The following is a 16,287-nucleotide window of genomic DNA, read 5'->3' on the forward strand; positions in this document are numbered from 1 at the left end:
AGGGATGGTGACTCCACCACTGCCCCTGGGCAGCCTGTTCCAATGCCTGACAGCCCTTTCTGGGAAGAAATTGTTCCCAAGATCCAACCTCAGCCTCCCCTGGCGCAACTTGAGCCTGTTTCCTCTTATCCTGTTGCATGATACTTGGGAGAAGAGACCAACACCCTCCATGCTCCAAGCTCCTTTCAGGCAGTTCAGAGATCAGAAGGTCTCCCCTCAGCTCCTGTTCTCCAGCTGAACCCCCCAGGTCCCTCAGCCGCTCCCATCACACTTGTGCTCCATTTAACCCTTAAAGGAGTGGGAAGTGGTGCTCATGGCGTTGCAGGAGCGGGTTCACGCTTTCCAGGGAGGACAGCCGTGCAGCTCACAAATCACAACACCGCCCAATAGACCACCTGCGATTTGGATTGAACCTTGGAGTGTCCTGTATGGTGATAACTGGCCCAAAGTCCCACTGGGAGATAGAAGGAAAGCTGACAGTATGGGGAGGCTGGAAGGACCAGACAAGTTAGACTGTACCCATGTGATAGTCCTGGAATACAGAGGGAAGAGAAGGACCTTCCAGGGTATTTAAGGACAAGAAGGAACCAGAGGACAACTTAATCTCCTTTCTTGCTTCCCTATTCCATCTCCCAATTCTGAAATCAACAGTAACTTTTATGATATGTGCATAAGCAGCTGCTCCTCTCCAACAGTATCTGGAAAATGGAAATGAAAAATACCATCTTCCAAGTTCTTCTTTGCAGGCTTTGTTCAGATAATGAGACTAATTCACCTGCCCTCACCAGCCGTTGTCCCATCCCTTGTCTACCCAACTCATTGACCTGACTTCTTCAAGATTTCTACTTCCGAAGTTTAAAAATGTAATTAAATTTGCCATTACTTCAATATGTTTCTTTAAAATTCCTTTTAAAATGTATTTTAATAACGTATTTTGGATTTTTTTCCTCCTCAGTTTGAACATCTGAAGCTGTCCCATTTTTAAACCTCCTTAAAGAAAATAAAGAGCACTAGAAACTTTATTCTTCTTTTAGTTGGACTGAAGTTATTGGGTAATTGGAAAATTCCAGGGATTGGCATATCAAAGTAAGCACAAAAGAACTCTAGAGACCACAAAATCAAATGCAGGATTTTCCTGAGCATGCAGAAAAGAATTCTACTAATATCACCAGTAATATCATAGAATCATAGAACAATTTTGGGGAAAAGACACTCAGGATCATCGAGTCCAACCATAAACTAACTCTAGCACTAAATCATGTCCCTAAGAACCTCATCTAAACACCTTTGTAACCCCTCCAGGGATTTAAACTCCACCACTGCCCTGGGCAGCCTGTTCCAATGCTCAACAGCCCTTTCTGTGAGTATCACCTAACTGGAACTGCTAAGACAGTACTTCTGGAGGCAAAATGAAAAAAAGCAGTTTTGACAGTTGCATAGTAACCAGAAAAGGCAAGGTGGATGTTCTCCAAGGATGAGTGTGGCACAAACAGGGTGCAAACAGTAACTCGGGTGGCTGTTGGTGGTGCCAGCCTGACCTCAGACCAGCTACAACCCAGCAGGCAGCGATTACACAGAATCCCAGAATGTCAGGGGCTGGAAGGGACCTGGAAAGCTCATCCAGTGCAATCCCCCCATGGAGCAGGAACACCCAGCTGAGGTTCCACAGGAAGGTCTCCAGGCGGGTTTGAATGTCTGCAGAGAAGGAGACTCCACAACCCCCCTGGGCAGCCTGGGCCAGGCTCTGCCACCCTCACTGAGAAGAAGGGTCTTCTCAAGTTTAAGTGGAATCTCTTGTGTTCCAGTTTGAACTCATTGCCCCTTGTCTTACCATTAGTTGTCACCGAGAAGAGGCTGGCTTCATCCTCCTGACACTCACCCTTTATATATTTATAACCATTAATGAGGTCACCCCTCAGTCTCCTCTTCTCCAGCTCCAGAGCCCCAGCTCCCTCAGCCTTTCCTCACACGGGAGATGCTCCACTCTCTTCAGCATCTTTGTTGCCCTACACTGCCAGCGCCTCTTGCAAGCAACCGGGACGGGTATTAGCATCCAAACAGTATGAGAGCTCTCAGGATAAATAAGCAAGAAGATCAAGTCGAATAATATGTGTTAAATGGCAGCATCGAGCAAGAAGTTCTCCAGCCAAGGCTGTTTCGGACTCTGTGGCCCAGCATGTAGGGAGTTGCTGAATGCTACAGAATGAGAGCAAGAAGTGATGCACCCCAAACTCACAATGGGACAGACCACAAAATCAACAGCCTTTCCATAAGTCACTTAAAGAAAAAAATGACTGAAAAATACCTGAGTTTGCATATTTTGTTCACCTTAAACTCCTGCTAAAGTCATTAAGTCCTAAGTCACATTCAATTGCTGCGTTACTCAGTATTCTCTTGTTAACACATGAAAGCGTGTGACTTGTAATCACAACTATTAATATCACATGCTGCTGTGACAGTGCCTACACTGTCTAGTGGCTTGGGTACATTATAACCATTATCAGTAAAGGTTGTTTATTGTATAGAAGAATTTATCACATTTTAGCAGAAGGAAAAACCTGTATATTAAAACTAATCAAGAGCAAGCTTTTCTTTTAATTACAAACCAGCAAAGACTGAGCAGCCAGCAAAGCGTAACCAAGGAGAAAAATCTCCCCCTAACCTTTCATTCTCTTTCACGGTGATCTTATTTTTTTCTCTTTGATTTTTAACCTTCTCTGTCACCACCAGCACTAAAAGCTGCTTTTCCCCCCCTCCTTTTGCTGGAAGAACAAACAAACAGTTGCCATTTCGGTCAAAGCAATGTTATTCTTGGGCTGCCTGGCACAGGTTTCAGCTCCCAGGGCGGTCGGTTCCTTTGGCTCCCATCCAGAAAGCTGAATAAACCGTTTGGGCTGTAAGTGCAACTCTGGGCTCAGAAATCAGCGCTTCAGACCTGATTCCAATCCGAGCGCTTCCAATTTACAGCACTCCGACACCACGGGAAGTACACCAGGCCAGTCTGAAACTCAAATATATTTGAAACAAAGCTTTCTTCAATGCTTTTAAGTCTTTTTCAACCCTCTTCTTTCCTCCTCTCTTTCATGTTTTCAGGTTGGAATTTAATGCGCTTTTTTTTTCTGCCACAAGTTTGGCTTTTGCAATAAGTACTTCATCCAGGTGAGCCATTTCCTCCAAAATGCGCAGCGGTGGCAGAAATCACAGACAGATCCTTATAATCTTTTTCCCTTTCTCTCACTTCCCACCTTTTATATGAAGTGCTCTGAGAGCCAAGAAGAATCTTCTTGAAATTACAGAACTCATGTTTTTATAGACATGCAGTAATCTACTGCAAGACTTTGGACTCTGGCGGTGCAAAATGGAAAACACAAGGAAAGTTGTAATACAAGAGAAACTACAGTTCATTAAGTGCAAGGGCTAGATGGATGGATTAAAACCGCGGGATTAGGCATTTAAGACTTTGCTCTCTGGCAGAAAAACACTAACAAACAGCAGAATTGCACTTTACTGGGATAAGGGATGGATCGAGGAGCTGCTTGCGAATGCAAAGTTGGAGAAATGGTATTGCGGGCTGTGTTTTGGTGCTCGAGTTATTATTTTCTCTTCCCTCCCCTCATTTTTCACACCATTAAAATTCCACCTCAGACGCCAGACTCAAAATGAACAAACAAACACGTCTTGTTCGGTATGAAAATCACGGGGGGAATGCCGGAGTGACACATTAAATACAAAACTAATCCACACCTTGTGTTTCTGCTGCACAGGTGCGTTCAGGGATTATCCTGCTGCCACACAAGGCACTTAAGGCGATCTCTAAGGATCCTTTCTCTTCCTTTTCAGTTCCTCAGTCTATCTGAAATAAGCTTTCCATGGCCACTGTGCTGAAAAACTTCCGAGGGAATTAATTCTGTAAAACTTCAAATGTTATGAGTGCCTCTTGTACACAATAATTTATCAATCATTGTAGCATGCAAACATTCTACTCTCTTAGCACCTGAGCAGATGAAATCATCCACATTCTTTAAAGAGACTTTAAATACTACCCCCTTCTAATGCCCTGCAAAGAACAACTCAGGGGAAAAAATAGAAAAGAAAGCTTTAAGACCACCTCTAAATCCTGCACATAAATATTACACTAAACCAAGATGGAGACAAATAGTCCAAAAGATGCAAGAGCCCTGAGATGTGTTTGAAGTTGTCAGATAAAAGTTGGCACATACAAAACTCCCCTTTCGAAGCAGAAGTAATTTGAAGAGGTTCATCTTAATGCACGGCACAGCAAATACGGGTTCTGGTTTCCAACAAAAAGTGACATGCAGTAAAATATTTAGGCAAACTTTTGAGGGCTACGTAGCATTTCATAAATTAAAGGGTTTTAGTCAGCTTTCGACGTGACAGCAACCAACCCACGGTTCAGCCAGAGGAGAACTGTTTGTGTTTTATTCCAAGATGGATTGAAGGAACTTCTGGCATGGACTGACATGGATATAAACCGCTCAAGAGTTTCTACGGAGAAGAAATGGAAGACAAAGCAAACTGTTTTAAGTAGAAGCTACCACAACATTCAGCTCAAGCCTAAATTCCCTGTTCAGAAATTCACGTGACTGAAAATTAAACGCAGTTTTCAAATAGGGAGTTAAGGTGCCTTTGCAAAATTCACAACTATGTTTAAAATTAATTTCTCATTCAATTAGCAAGCAGCATAGTTCATGCAGATCTAGATAGATGTAGTACTTGGATGTCTATCTCCATATCGGTGTATTTTATGTGAATCCCATGCATGAACATTGTGGTTGCCTGTAAACTGGGGGAAAACTCCTGATCCTCCTAAACCATTTTCAGCAGGTGAAATCGGGTCTAGAAAGCGGCTCACAGACTGTCAGAAATCAATTGCACGGAAGTGCTCAATTGTGTTAGGCGTCTCTGTGTAGCTTTGGGGAAAGAACATCGTATACTGGTTGTTACAGGAAGGGTAGAATAAGGGGAGATGAATCCTGCAGTGACGGTATCGCAGAATGCCTGGGTGACCTTGGGTTAGTCACTTGTGACCTCTGTAAAATGGAGATAATCACACTTACCTGATTCAAAGAGGTACCAGGAGACCTCCTGTTTCCTAATTGCTTAGAGATATACACAGGAAAGGCACAATATAACTCCTTCTGCCATTAAAAACAGTTACATGGGTTAGGTTTCTGGAAAGATCTACTGGTGACACGATAGATTTTACCCATCTGTGTAAAAGTGTCAAGCATCGCTATTATTTTGACCTCATTGACAAAGAAAGGATGGGTGGTCTGGTAGACTGCAGCACATTTTGCCTGGAAGCTATTACCCTTTGAGACGACCTCTTGTTTCAAGTTTCACTGGTCTATCAGAAAAGTTACAGGCAGCCAGAGTAAGGGTTTCTGTAACTCATTCTACAAAAACACCAAAATCTCCTTTGTCTCCTCTGACTTGCTACTCATCTCTAGCAATCCTAATGCTGACATTCTGTGATTCTGTGTGATTCTGTGATATTTTTCCTAATCGATTAATTGTTAATGGCAAGAAGCAATGTCACTCTCACCTGACCTTTCTTTCTTTGGGTACTCCTTGCATATGTGAAGCTACACCAACCTCGGTTGTCCTACACTATTAAAGAGGTGTAGAACACCTGCAATACAAAGAAAGGCAGCAATAATAACAGTAATTTAAATGGAAGAATGAATTTAAAAATAAGATGTCTAAATGAGGCTTGAGGTAGAATGGTTGCGATAGTCTCAAGGAGCCATTCAGTTTCAAGGAGATGAGTTGTTTAAGGTGCTTTGGGCAGGATTTATTTAACCGGAGTATCAAGGAAAAGAGTTGGTTTACATTAAAACATAGCACAAGCAATCATCAAGTGGTAATAGTTTTAGTGTTGAAATGTGACTCTGGAGAATTTTCACAAAATCTCTACATTTGGCCAGGATGGGTAAGGCAAGGAAGGGGTCAGTGTGTAAGCATTAGATTTAACCCAGAGTAATCCATGCTGATTTTCATTTCACCACAACAATTTTATAACAGAAATATCTGTATAGAATCCAAATATCGGCACCGGTGCCTAAAGTGCTCATTTATTACAAAGTGCCCTTGTTTTACCAGCTCAGTGCGTTCGCCAGGATGAACCACTCTGTCATTTATGTCTGCAATGCCACCCCCACCCACACGTGCCGCAACACCAGACTTGACTAACGCCTGAATCTTTATGCCACGCTCCTTATGAAACGCCATGTCCTGTCACGTTGCCACGATGCTGCCGTTGGATTTATAGCTATAACTAAATCATCCCATCATACTACTTCTGTGCTGTGCTTCTTCCATTACCACGTAATGCATCAAAAGCATCGATTTCACACTCGTGAGCTTTTACACTCCAAGGTCTCGCAGCGCTTTATTATATCCCGAGCCCACTCCCGCAGCTGTCACGCTAATGAGACATGTGTCGCTACTTTAATTTTTCTGAAGCGGGTCACAAAAGCTCAACCCTCCCCTCATGTGGGAGAACCTGGAGTCCAATTCCTGAGCTGTCACAGCTGGCTGATTTTGAATAGTGCATCTGATGACAGAGACCCTCATCTTACTGACCACAACACCACTTCCCCCTCGAACACTGGAAAGAAATATGGGCACTTACAGCTCCAGAAAGCTTTTCCCTATTTGCAGCATGCTGTACTTATCGAACGCCAATTACCCTGAGGTGTCCAAAATGCTGAAATTCTAACCTGCTTAACCTCAATAATTCTGACATGCAGATTTTTGTCACTACAATACAGGGCTTTTTTAGACAGAAAGAAAATGAAATGCACTGAGATTAGGAAACTAAACAGGTGGGACACCTAAAAGAACTCTGAAAACCTTCAGAAATTCAACATAACAGAAAAATCATGCAATCATAGAATCAGTTTGGTTGGAAGAGACTCTCGGGATCATCGAGTCCAACCATAACCTAACCTAACAAGGACTAAACCATGTCCCTAAGAACCAGATTGGTCAAACAGGACCAAACAAGACTCAGATAATGCAGAAAGGAGCAATATATGTTAAGACAACAGATAAAAATTGCTGGCAATTTACTGTCCTGTCAAGGCATCTTTAGTTAGGACAGATAAGACAGACAAGAAGTGACAACAGTGATTTTTAGACTACTCTCAAAGGCATCCCAAACACTTGTGCCATATTATGTGGGGTTAATTTCTGAGTGATGCAGATGTCCTAAGAGGTGAAAGCTTAGTAACAATTAGGAGACAATTAATGAGGGCTGGTCCAGCCTTCTTTTCTTGACCACTCTTACCAGTAAGACTATTTGTTGTTGATGAGTAAATGGAGCAGATTGGAATCACTGTTTTTTCACCTCACCATCGCTGCCTTTAGTGAATAATTGTGTATTTTGATGCTACTTTGACACATCAGCATCAGCTGACCTCTTGTGAGCAGACATGATACACTGTATGGCTGAATTTTATCAGCTTCTGTCATACAATCTTATTATTTGAAGCATTTTTGTTACATTTTCACTGCTTTATATGGTAAAGGCTTTAATTAAGTAGGCTTCTTTCAATAGGCCTAATTATTATATGGAAAAAGTAAAAAGATCTATTAAATCTTCCCTGTTGAAATCCAGGGCAGACTTTGAAGACACATTACAGAAAGGGTGCCTAAACTTTTTGGGATCACCACCCCTTAACTACGGCAATGTGAGCATATATCAAAAGCCACCAGTAAAGCCCTGCAGTGCTGTGGATGGATCAGTAGAATGGACATGGCACAACAACAGGATTTTTCACTTGAGAACCTAAAAATCTGCAAAGCTTGCAAAAATCAAGCAATGATCATTATCTCCCATTTTATTAATGAAAAATCTGACATGAAGTCTTAGGTCACTTGGCCAAGGTCACAAACTGCCACCTGTCTTCTGACTCCCATTTCCAGGCATTGCTTACTACAAAATAGAGACCTAGTAGTTGTAGACTTTGAGATAGTGCCAATCATGCATTTCACAGAATCACAGAAAGTCAGGGGTTGGAAGGGACCTGGAAAGCTCATCCAGTGCAATCCCCCCATGGAGCAGGAACACCCAGCTGAGGTTCCACAGGAAGGTGTCCAGGCGGGTTTGAATGTCTGCAGAGAAGGAGACTCCACAACCTCCCTGGGTAGCCTGGGCCAGGCTCTGGCACCTTCACCGTGAAGAAGTTTCTTCTCAAATTTAAGTGGAACCTCTTGTGTTCCAGTTTGAACCCATTACCCCTTGTCCTATCACTGGTTGTCACCGAGAAGAGCCTGGCTCCATCCTCGTGACATTCACCCTTTACATATTTATAAACATTAATGAGGTCACCCCTCAGTCTCCTCTTCTCCAAGCTAGAGAGTCAGCTCACTCAGCCTTTCCTCATAAAGGAGATGCTCCACTCCCTTAATCATCACTGTATCAGCTAGTCCATCTGTATTTGGGGTTTTTGTCTTAATTTCCATGGCAGGGAATTAAAAACAAACATAACTTTTAACCCTTCAAATGCTGGCGCTTTCCAAACTGCCAGCATAATTCTTATGTGGGGTGCGTCTACTGGTGCTTGCAGTCCTCAAAGGCTTAACCCAATTGACTCTGAAGGAACTGTGACAGTCTTTCATAAATCCCTCCAAGATCAAAGGCTCCTTCTGTGCCATAACTGTCTATCACATCAGCTTTACTACCAAGCGCGGGCACCGAGGGCTTGGTCCTGCTGTTAGACCCGTGGGTGAGGATCGCCCTCTCTTGAACAAAACCACCCTCCTGCTTTGCGCCCAGGTACACAAGGGAAGTAACTTCAAAGGACACACTGTGGTTCATAGACACGCAGCAAGAAGCTGCGCTACCCCCTCGTGTCATGTTCCAAATATCATTTTTCAGAAAGCTCGTGCTGTATCCACAGAAGGTGCTTTTTCCTCTGAGCCTCAGACATTTTAACTCAATTCTTTCCCTCAAGTTTCCACCCAGAATACCCAAAGCGATCGCTGCTGTAGTTGAAGAATTTGTTGGGGTCACATGATGGTTTGAAAGTTGTGGTTGAGATTAATAGCGTGTTACAATAAACACAGTGAATAATGCAAAGCACAGAAACTATGGAGGAGGAAGAGGGGGGAGACATCTTCTGAGGCTATGCAGTTATTGGATGTGTAGTTTGAAAGAACACATAGGTCAGAGCGAGACTTCTGGCATCTTCTCCCTTACAAATTAATCACTGGTTCACAGTGGCCAGCAAATTTCAGTTTATAAACAAAGTTCGAAGCCTCCAGGTCCTCGTTTTAAAATGGAGACATATGGCTTGAAAACAGCTAATGGAACAAGCCTTCCTGAAGTTTGAGCTCATTCCCAGCTGAGAGATCCATTTCACAGTAATAACACAACGCAGCCACGAGAACACAAGCATCAGACTTCCTTTCTATATTTTATAATACTTTGCACTTCCACACCGGCTTTTATCTGGTGAATGGAAAAAGTTCTGATGAACATCAGCTATGACCTTTCAAAGTGCAGAAGACACAAAACCCTGCAGGAGCTCAGAGCACACACAGCCTCTTACAAGACCCTCAGCCATACAGACATCATCAGAGACCACAGAATCATAGAATCACAGAATCGTTTCGGTTAGAAGAGACCTTCAGGATCATCGAGTCCAACCATAACCTAACTCTAGCACTAAACCATGTCCCTAAGAACCTCATCTAAATGCCTTTTAAACCCCTCCAGGGATGGTGACTCCACCACTGCCCTGGGCAGCCTGTTCCAATGTCCAACAATCCTTTCTGGGAAGAATGTTTTCCTAATATCCAATCTAAACCTCCCCTGGTGCAAATTGAGGCCATTTCCTCTTGTCCTGTCACTTGCTACCTGGGAGAAGAGACCAACACCCTCCATGCTCCAAGCTCCTTTCAGGTAGTTATAGGGGGCGATAATGTCTCCCCTCAGCCTCCTTTTCTCCAGGCTGAAAAGTTCCCTTAGCCGCTCCCCATCACACTTGTGCTCCAGGTCCCTCACCAGCCTTGTCACCTCCTCTGCACTCTCTAGTTTTTCAATGTCCTTCTTAGGATGAGGGGCCCAAAACTGAACACAGGATTCAAGGTGGGGTCTTACCAGTGCCAAATACAGTGGCCCAATCACTTCTCTAGTCCTGCTGGCCACACCAGTGCTGGTACCAGCCAGGATGCTGGTGGCCTCTTGGCCACCTGGGCACATGCTGGCTCATGTTCAGCTGCTGTCACCAACACCCCCAGGTCCTTTTCCACTGGACACTTTCCAGCCACTCTTCCCTGAGCCTGTAGCGCTGTCTGGGGTTGTTGTGACCCAAGTGCAGGACCCGGCACTTGGCCTTGTTGAACCACATACAATTGACCTCAGTTCAACAATCCAGCAGGTCCAGATCCCTCTGTATGGCCTTCCCACCCTCCAGCAGATCAACACTCCCTCCCAATTTGGTGTCATCTGCAAACTTACTATGGGTGCAAATGATGAGACATACCCAGAAAGAACACGTTCAGTGCTGTGCACCCAGAAATCTGAAAAGATTTAGAAGTAAGATAAACTTCCTCTCTGAAACCTGATGTCTGCAAGTCTGAAGCCATGAGTCCCTTTTGTCTACTTGTTCACAATAGTGTAAACCATGGGTAGCTCCAGTAATATCACAAAGATAAGGAAATAGTTCAGTAGAATACTGAAGCTAATATAATATCCATCTTCCATTTAAAACTGAGAAAACCGAGGTTTAGTTTTTTAGCTGAGAAGCCTATGGTAGAAACCAGAAGGCTGAATTCCCCGTTCTTGCCCCAGTCTCTGGACAACTCTGCCTTCAATGTTTTGTTCTTCTAAAGCCGCCCAGAAGCATTTTTTCCGCACAGAATCTGCTCTTTCGGAGGCTTTGTTTCATGTTAGTCACAAATCTCCCAGTAGAACCTGAGGTAGACCGAAACACTGGCAGTCCTGCAGTGAAAAAGCATCTAATGGGCCATAAATTAATGTTTCATTTCCTTTAATAGTGTAATGATTAATTCCTTCTTCAGAGCAAGATTTTGTTGCACGTTTGATAGTTACGCTTTAAAGAAAGAAACAGGGTTTTTTAACATGGGAAAGGATCAAAGCCAAAATGCTGCTATTTTTGTTTGTGCTCTTGTAGCCTGACTCTTCAAAAAGATTTTTCTGCCCAATTTTGTAAAGAAAAAGGTAAAAAAAAATCCATCTCACATAAGACCTTGCACAGCTTGTCAAGTTTCAACCCACAGTGAATTTTTACTGCAAATATAAACCTCTGAAAGTAGGGGTTTCTAATGGAAATGCTGACATAACCTTAACTATACCAATGCTGCTGTAATGCTCAGGTTACCAGGAATATTTCTGCTGCCAATTCAGTTTAACAAGTCTGAATGCATATAATTTGTTCCAGTTGTCTTTCCTCAGAGTGAGGCTCCTTTGTGCACATTTTCCAATGTGGCTTGCATTAAAAGAAAGGAAAAAAAAGGAAGAAAAAACACCTACTCCTATGTAAATTCATATACACACTGATACGGTTTTATCACAGCTAAAAAGCTATAAATCTGCTTTAACTGATTCAGTGTGTTCCCTACTGGCCTGGAAAGGTGACTCATTTCATTGCTGCCCTTCACCGAATGTGACAATCAGAACTTTGCTTTGTTCTCTTCAGGATATTTATTCTTTGCAAAAAAAAAAAACCACCCGACTTTCTGTATATTAATATTATCCACTCCTGACCAAACCTCCCCTGGTTTGAGCCAAAAGGATTTTAGCTGGGTCAGGATTTGATCCTCGTTACGCTAGGAATCCAATCCAAATGCCTCCCACCGATATCGGCGATAAGAATCTAGTCCTGTGGCAAATGATTTGCTTCTCACCTTTGGCTCATCCTGAAGCCAAACAACTGCCAGGTTAAACAAATACTCTCAGGATGCAAAGTGAAATCATGGGGCAAGAGCTTAAGTGACAGCACTTTTAGAGCTTCATGTGTTCCAAAAGCTCTGCTGCTTGCACACTGAAATCTTTCTGACCTTTCCTGTTGGTAGGAAGAGTGAAATGAGAGGAACTAAAACTGAACAGGATGGTTCCACCGCCAAGTGAACAGGAGCAGGAATAACTCCTGATCCGATCCTCCTCACGTCTGCCAGTTTACAACTTTGTACTTGATTTTCTAAGAGGCAATGGCTGATGCTCGGGAATTCAAAACCTGAACCTTGTTGCCACCTTTAAAACAGAGTTAAAGTTGGAAGAGTTATTTGAGGGCAAATCTTCAAATATGCCAGTACATTTTTGGATGGTTTCAGCGAGTTCAAGTAACGACAACGCTGAAAATCAAGCCAAAATGACCAGATTGAGGTTCCTAATGAACGTCACAGGCTGCTATGGATCCATAGTCAGCCACAGCAATTTCCACAATGAGTGGAAAAAGGAGAATCTCCTCAGGATGATCCAGATCCTGATGGTCTGAAATGCCTCTTTAACGATATTGAAAGCTTATGATTAATATGTCTCATGTTTAGTTTTCTGACTAAAACTAAAAGGGAGGAATTTAGGTCAGAGTTTCTCAGGTTGAACTCTAAACTTGTTCCCAAATTAGAGGATAAATTCAGTGAAAAATTATGTAAAACTGGTTTTCAAAATATTTTTTTCGAAGCACCTCTATTACTATCTTTTATTTTTTTAAGTTGCCACCGTTTTTAAAAATTGGCTTTTATTAAAGAATATTTTAAAACTGTTGCTAAATTAACATCTCTTTAAACCTTTCCTCTCCTTAATATGTGTTTTCCTGAACTTCTGAAATGTTGGGGGGCAGCAGAAGGCTGTTCAAAAAGTTTTAATGTGGAACACAACAATCCGAATAACATCTTTAATTTTTAAAAAGACGCTTGAAAAATGATTGTCTATTTCTTCCTATTCCTCAGTTTCCCTTCTGTAATTATGAATTACTATTATGAGTGACACTGACTGCTAATGGACTCTGCAAATCTCAGATCAAGGATGCAGACACACTCAAGTAATAAAGAAGCAACAGAAAGCACTGGGTAAGAACAAAATGCAGCAAGATAATAGACACTCTGTCCACAAGACTTTTTGGAAAGCAAAAAATATCCCTTACATAAAAGAAAATTGAGTTTAATTGGGATTTATTATTAATTATTAGATGAGCAAAATATCAATTATTAAGATTACATTATCAAAGGTTCTTTTGCTCTCCTCAGTCAGATCCCTGAAAATTCTCCACTTGTAAGCAGCCTTACATGATGCCATTCTCTCTTTGAAATGCTTTAATATTCTGCATCTTTCGGGCTCCCCGCTGCAGTTTGATTTCCCTGTGACTTTCTCTTCCATTCCAGTGTTGTAAACACCTCACCCTGTGCTCGAGCGGGGCTCTGACAGGATAAGTTCCATGGCTGAAGTGAGACCTGAAGATGAGAAGATGATGATGATGAGATGCCTGATGCAAAAGAGGCTGATGCCAAATTCAGCCTTTCTGCTGGTCACACCGGGCTGTAAATAGCAGTTTCTGCATAGCAAACTATGCAGTGCCAAACACACCAAGGATACTAAAGAAAAAAACATACAGAGATGAAAAACTTCCAGCAGAAGGTGCCCTGTATTTTGGGAAGATCTCTTCTTTTAAGATACTGAGGGAATCCAGCCACAGCAGCACCAGATGATCTGGTCAGTTACTGTAAACTACCAGCAATCCGCAGTTTATATCAAATTAAACTGTTTGACAAAACACCAAGAAGGGTGCAGCAGTCCTCATCAGCCTTTTTGTGAAGGATTTATCCTTATAAACCTAGGGAAATAATCTAACAAAAAGGTAGAAAGTGCTGAAGGATAGAAAAGGGAGGTAAATTATAAATGGTGATTGTCTTCAAGAGCAAAAGGCTGATCACTAAAGATTAAAAAAAAATCCTCAACAGAAAATAGGACACATTATTTAGGTTTAGGAGGCCTAGACTGGTCCAATTCAGTTAGAACTGAGACTAAGATCTTAGGAAAACCTGTTGCTTCAAATTGTCCAGCACTCTAAACAAAGAAAAAGTGGCAGACAGTACACAAATCTGCATTAATTCCCTGGACACTGATTTTGTTGGCCAAGTGGTTCACTCATGTAGATCCCACTAAGTATTAACAGAAGCATCACATTGTGGTTTTTGGGGCTTCTGGGGACAAACTGGTTCTGATTTGGTGTGTTTGCAACTGAAATCAAGAATTCTCTGGGAGTCGCACTCGTCTCCTAGGATCTGACCCTGGCATATTTATGTACGTACTGAGGATGTTTTTCTCCTCCTCCCCTTCACTGACAAGGCAAATCTGTGCCTGAGGTGCGGGCTGCATTGTCCATGCTTCACACAACGCCGAGCACTCCTCGAGGAATTCAAAGTCTAATAAATAACACAGTGAATCACGGGTACCTCCCGTCTGTGTCTCTCCAGCAGCAATGTCACTTTGGGTGACTGGCAGCGTGACCCTCCGCTGCTGCTTTTTTGGAGAATAAATGCCCTTAGAGGTAGCAAAGGAACAGGGCTGGTTCAGTGGGGAGACAGAAGAGTTGTTGGAATAGGGATGTATTTGAGGGAGAAGCCAAAGAGATTGGGGTGCATGTATTCAGAAGTGGGTGACAAGACTCGAAAATGTATTAGTTCCTTCTTAGACAGATTTTAGTAGATGGTGCCTCCAGTGTCACCTAAGGGAAGTAATTTTTAGGGCCAGAGAGTCAGTCTTAGATATTCTTACAAATTTCTGATGTATCCTTACTTCGGCAAGAACTAAATAAAGTCCATGCCCATGTCTCTGAAATTGTGTCTGAGAATACTAAAATGCTCAAAATGAGAAGTGATTTTAGATTTTGTGGCTCCCATCTGCAGAGGTTGTTTCAAATGTCTACATCCAGCCTTCCTGTCTGCTCGATACATCTTCGAGAAACACACCAGACCCCCCAAAATGACAAAAGCACATTTCATATGTGCTCACCGATGAAAGAGCTGGAAGAAGTAAAGCACTTTGGCTTTGCCGATGAGGCAACACGGTCAGCGTTCTCCAAGGAATTTAGATGTCAGCTTTCCACAGATTTCATCTATTTTTCAAAATCTGTTCTTTGTCACTCTGCACATCAGCCCCCGCTGGGGGATAACAGCCATTTCCCTACCCCACAGCTGTGCTAAGCAGAGATGTACCTGCTAATGACCCCAGTGCTACAGCTGAGGGACAGGGACAGCAATGGTCAGGCTGATGTGCTTTTCCTAAACACCATTCCCTGAAAACACTCCTTTTTTTTTTAAATTTATTTTTCATGTTATTTACTGGTTCAAATTGAAGAGAGCTGCTGCCTGCAAGCCAGTCACCAACCTCTACATTCCTCTCCTTGGTTGACGCTCATCTTTTCCCAGCCCATCAGCATCCCCTGACAATCCCACCGTCCCATGCTTCTCCTCCCAAACCACTACCAGAACCAACGCGGACCGATGTGATGAGCCAACGTGCCATTTGTTGCTTCTTAAAATATTCATATTAAAGATTTGATGTGTTCAGACAGTTTTGGCTTCTCATCTATGATATACATATATACCTACTACGTATACTAACTGATGAGAAACCTGAAGAACTAATGAGTGTTTCTGAACATCCACCACGATACCCCAAGGTAGCCTACTTTTCAAATAGTGCTGAAATCATAAAATCAGGAAATTTTAGGGTTTCTTAAAGGAAATAGTCTGAGCTGTTTGAGAGTTGAGGTTGTTCAGCCTGGAGAAGGGAAGGCTCTGTGTGGCTTTTCAATACTTAAAGGGGCTTCTAAGAAAGATGGGGACAGACTTAGCGGGACCTGTTGTGACAGGACAAGGGGTGATGGTTTTGAACTAATGAAGGGAGATTCAGGCCAGACATGAGGAAGAAATTTTTTACACTGAGGATGGTGAGAGCCTGGCCCAGGTTTACCAGAGAGGTGGTGGATGAACCATCCCTGGAGACATCCCAGGCCAGGCTGGACGGGGCTCTGAGCAACCTGAGCTGGTGAAGATGTCCCTGCTCATGGCAGGGGTGGCACTGGATGAGCTGTGAAGGTCCTTTCCAACCCAAACTATTCTATGGTTCTGTGAAATGGAGATGTTCACATCCTAGTTACTTTGGGTAATTTTATGGAAAATAAAAAATCTGGAGTTGACATGTATAAAAACAAAATCAAAAAGGTCGAATTCTGAAAAGTTGTTTTTTCCTTAAAATTAAGTACCTGTTGATTGTAGATGTACAATAAAAAC

General features: G+C 42.6%; 1 protein-coding gene across 12 annotated transcripts in view; it reads right to left on the minus strand.

Moving 5' to 3' along the window:
• Positions 1-16,287, minus strand: part of TENM4 (teneurin transmembrane protein 4) — a 1,673,798-nt gene that overhangs the window by 275,261 nt on the left and 1,382,250 nt on the right. The window lies entirely within an intron of this gene.

This window comes from Patagioenas fasciata, chromosome 1 (assembly GCF_037038585.1).
Source record: "Patagioenas fasciata isolate bPatFas1 chromosome 1, bPatFas1.hap1, whole genome shotgun sequence".
In the NCBI taxonomy this organism is placed as follows: domain Eukaryota; kingdom Metazoa; phylum Chordata; class Aves; order Columbiformes; family Columbidae; genus Patagioenas; species Patagioenas fasciata.